We start from the raw sequence: 4,719 nt of genomic DNA, 5'->3' as shown, positions 1-4,719 counted from the left end.
TATATGAGAGAGACTATCTGGATGGCGCATTAAGGTCACTTTGTGTCGTAAGCTGTTGAAGGAGCGATTTGCGCCTTTTTAAGTGTTAAATTGGGTAGCGGCTTGTATCAGCTTGAAAGCTGAAAATTATGCCTCTCATCATAATAGCATAATTTTTGTAATGCAATGTGTATGTTTAGATTGTAAGTGAAGCTCTTTAATAATAATTTTCTTAAAAAACATGATTTATATGCTGTCAGTGAGTTTTTTATTGAAAAAAGTGCTTCGTTAAAATTAAAAAAAAAGTCTCCTATTTCATCAAGAAAAGTACACTGATTCACAATCAATACATTTATTTGGGCCTTTTGCTGATATATTGGTGAATTTCGCATGCAATGATACCAGTTTTTGCCATGAAGTGTACGCGTAACAATAATTGGAGACGCAAAATCAGCTGTCGTCACTTAGACTAAAATCATGCATTCCGATGACTGCGGCCAATTTAGTCACCGCTTCAAATGGCCATTTTAAGGCCTTTACCCCCATCCGAATGCACTGGAAATTGCATATTCATTGTGGAAAATAGTTGAAATCTCATGTGGAGAAAGTTTGAAAAAGATAGGACAAAGTTGAGTTCCCTTAAAGGTACATTACACTAAATCATTGTGTATCCCTCCGTGGTCCATTCGAAAGTAGTGCCTATTTCTAAAGAGTTCCTTTTTCTCTCTTGAATAAAGCCATTTAAACAATGTGAGACATGACTTTTGTGGTTATTTGTAATATTCTGTATGTGTCTGGGTACTTTGATGCCTTGGATTGGAAGCTAACTTAAAAGATTAACTTTGAGGGTGTGTTTTCTATTGTGTGGGGCTTTTGTCGAATTAGGATTCCGAACACGTTTTTCTACGGTGGGTTCATTCGACAGCGATTTACTTTCTTAGAAGTTGCGAGACGGTATGTTTTTGATTGCAATTATTGGAAGATGACAGATCCATCTTAAAATGATACCAGGTTCGGAAAAATTGATACGTCGGAAAGGCAAAGAAAATGCTGTGAAATTGTCATTTTTATAATGGGACCCTATGGGAATCGATATTAGTGTAATATAACCTTTAAAAAGCACATTTACTGCAATGTCAAGGTCACATGGATTCGTCTGCAAGCGAGACAAGTAGAAAATGAATTTAATGAATGTTTTGATGATTTGGGTGCTAAAATAGATGAGAGGTGTCAATATTTTGGTCCAAATGGATGTTTTAGGTGGTTTTAGACGGTTTCCGGGATGGGTGGGGGACCTGGTATGGACAAGTAAGGGTAACATTTCCAACAAATCTTAAATGTAAATATTATTATGTCCATAGATTGAAGTTTCAGGTGGAGAGCAAGATGAAAAATATGCAAAATTACATGCATGCAACCCATTTATGCCATTTTTCTCTTTGTTTGTCGGCCTGGGCCGTTGTCCTTGAGCCGTAGATGGTCAACAATCCGCTAGCTGTCTTGCTCTGACTGGTGCACTGGACATGATTTCAATGTGAGTCATCATACTGATTGTTTAATTAACACATGAATTTCAGTTTGTTCGTTAAAGTACTAACTTAGCTGTGTATTTTTACAGTGGACGTAGTGGTGCGGTGCAGGTGGTAGACTAGGTATTTCCATATCTAACACTATGTTTACAGAATTGCGGCCAGTGGAGCAACATAGCTGATGAGTTAATAGCACTAGTTCTTCAGACAAATAACTTTATTTTCAACCTATAAAGCATATTTAGCTGTAGGTGGGGCCAATTAGCTGTAAGATCTGGCTTTTGTTCTGTTAAGCCCTTAGAGTAATGAATTCAGAGTGAAGACCATAGCGCCCTTTTCCTAGTCAAGTATCGGGCAGCTGTATGTCTTTTCAGAAATGCACATGTCTTTTTAAGCATGTCATTGTGTTTGCTTTTAATAAGATAGGCAATAAACTCATAAACTTTAGACAAATGAGCATCTGTAAATTCAGATTTCACTATTTCAGAGTCAGCCAGACCATGATTGAGCTTAAGGATTGTGCTGCGGATGCAGCCTGTGCAGTTCCGGGAGAAAGTCACTGTCTCGGGCAATGCGGTCTGGTATCAGGTAAGCACTATTGAAAGCCTCACACTTTTGGGGGTCTGAAGCCTTGTGCTGTCAATGCGATCTGGTTCAAGTACAATAAGAATGCATTCTCAAAGCAGTACTTCATCAGATATGGTTATCTCAAGCTTACAGTTCGCGGGCAGATATGACTTCGATTTGTTCTTGCTAGCAGAACCCCTACAGGCCAAACTATGCGTTAAGCACTATTTTCCACAGCAACCCTTGCAGACAGAAAAACAATACTTAAATTACTTCTGGCATTTAATTTCTAATTTCCTACATATCTCTTTTGTATGTTTGTTTGCCCTTTTTAACTCTGACATGCCATCTTGCTCACATTGATGGAGCATACCTGTTTTTGTTTAGAGCCAAGTCCCCGGCTGCTCGAGTTTGCCGTGTCAATAATGAGAAAGCCATGGCATGATGTCTCCTCTATGTGTATCCTTATCTCAGTGTTGAACATAATTGCCAGTTTCAGGGGCCTAAAACATTTATTTTATTAAAGGTCTGGATGATCCTTGCCTGACTGCGGGTTTGTGTACACCTCAATCCGACTCTGTGTCCTGAACAGAGGCCGCAGTGGTGCAGCGCTTGTGGACGATCCATCAACATCCTGAAAGGTCAACACTACACCAAGCTGGGAAAAATTGATCCTGATAGTCATCCCCAGGTAGTGGAATGAATGTTCACTGAACTACAGAGGAATCACACCCAAATGACTTTCCTGCCACGACATTAGTGTGGCCACTCGCGTAGGAATTCCTTAGCAACATGCTCTTTTGCATGGTGACTGTGGACATTTTTGCAAAACTTACGCTTTCAACACTGGATTTTAAAGAGAATACTTAATAAAATGTCGCTAACAGGACTTATTTATATGAGAGAGACTATCTGGATGCGCATTAAGTGTCACTTTGTGTCGTAAGCTGTTGAAGGAGCGATTTGCGCCTTTTTAAGTGTTAAATTTGGGTAGCCGGCTTGTATCAGCTTGAAAGCTGAAAATTATGCCTCTCATCATAATAGCATTAATTTTTGTAATTGCAATGTGTATGTTTAGATTGTAAGTGAAGCTTTTAATAATAATTTTCTTAAAAACATGATTTTATATGCTGTCAGTGAGTTTTTTTATTGAAAAAAGTGCTTAAAATTAAAAAAAAAGTCTCCTATTTCATCAAGAAAAGTACACTGATTCACAATCAATACATTTATTGGGCCTTTTGCTGATATATTGGTGAATTTCGCATGCAATGATACCAGTTTTTGCCATGAAAGTTACGCGTAAACAATAATTGGAGACGCAAAATCAGCTGTCGTCACTTAGACTAAAAATCATGCATTCCGACTTGACTGCGGCCAATTTAGTCACCGCTTCAAATGGCCATTTTAAGGCCTTTACCCCCATCCGAATGCACTGAAATTGCATATTCATTGTGGAAATAGTTTGAAATCTCATGTGGAGAAAGTTTGAAAAAGATAGGACAAAGTTGAGTTCCCTTAAAGGTTACATTACACTAAATCATTGTGTATCCCTCCGTGGTCCTTCGAAAGTAGTGCCTATTTCTAAAGAGTTCCTTTTCTCTTCTTGAATATAAGCCATTTAACAATGTGAGACATGACTTTTGTGGTTATTTGTAATATTCTGTATGTGTCTGGAGTACTTTGATGCCTTGGATTGGAAGCTAACTTAAAAGATGAACTTTTGAGGGTTTTGTGGTTTTCTATTGTGTGGGGCTTTTGTCGAAATTAGGATTCCGAAACACGTTTTTCTACGGTGGGTTCATTCGACAGCGATTTACTTTCTTAGAAGTTGCGAGACGGTATGTTTTTGATTGCAATTATTGGAAGATGACAGATCCATCTTTAAAATGATACCAGGTTCGGAAAAATTGATACGTCGGAAAGGCAAGAAAAATGCTGTGAAAGTTGTCAGTTTTATAATGGGACCCTATGGGAATCGATATTAGTGTAATATAACCTATATTGTGGAAATTTTCAAAGCATGTCATAAATTATGAGCCGAGAAATTGTATGAAAAAGACGAATTATCCAGCGCATTTTCGTACAAGATTGTTATCTCGCGATTTCCCGACATAAACGTCAGCGTACACAAGACTGATTTTCGCTGACGACGTCACATATAATGCTTATATGGACATCATCTTGAGTCTTCAGCAGTGGAATAACAAAAATAGTCAAGAACTTTGAGATCTTATAAGTACTTGGAGTACTTATATATATATAAACATGTTGAGTATTTCAGAAATTAAAATAAACAACAGTTACTAGTTTGTATGGTATATATTTTTTATTTAACTTTAACACAAGTTAGGTACTAAATATAGAAACGGTAAACAATACATCTTTCTCCAGTAATAACATTGTTGTCAACAGGTGGATAAAGGCAATGAAATAAACAATTAATTGTGTGCGATTCATTTCGGAGATGGTGCCAGCGACTTTCTTTTTTTCGACTACTAGAAACGTCATCGGTTTTGAAGGTTATGATCTGCTAAAACAAACCAACGGAAGGTATCGGTTGGCAGTACATAACTTATCATCTGCACGATTCCTCAATCATCAAATATGTCCAAGACTAAACATAAAATGAACAACAAAATTTAGT

At 37.5% G+C, this 4,719-nt stretch overlaps 1 long non-coding RNA gene across 1 annotated transcript; it reads left to right on the top strand.

Annotated features, from left to right (window-relative positions):
* The first annotated feature begins 1,428 nt into the window (after positions 1 to 1,428).
* On the top strand, positions 1,429 to 3,179 carry LOC127856377 (uncharacterized). The gene is made up of 3 exons (XR_008037990.1): positions 1,429 to 1,513; positions 1,996 to 2,096; positions 2,602 to 3,179. It is a non-coding gene; the product is annotated as an uncharacterized LOC127856377 (long non-coding RNA).
* Positions 3,180 to 4,719: the final 1,540 nt, after the last annotated feature.

The sequence above is a fragment of the Dreissena polymorpha genome, chromosome 13 (genome assembly GCF_020536995.1).
Source record: "Dreissena polymorpha isolate Duluth1 chromosome 13, UMN_Dpol_1.0, whole genome shotgun sequence".
Lineage (NCBI taxonomy): Eukaryota > Metazoa > Mollusca > Bivalvia > Myida > Dreissenidae > Dreissena > Dreissena polymorpha.
Note: the sequence above shows the minus strand (reverse complement) of the source record. Positions and strands in the feature narration are given on the sequence as shown.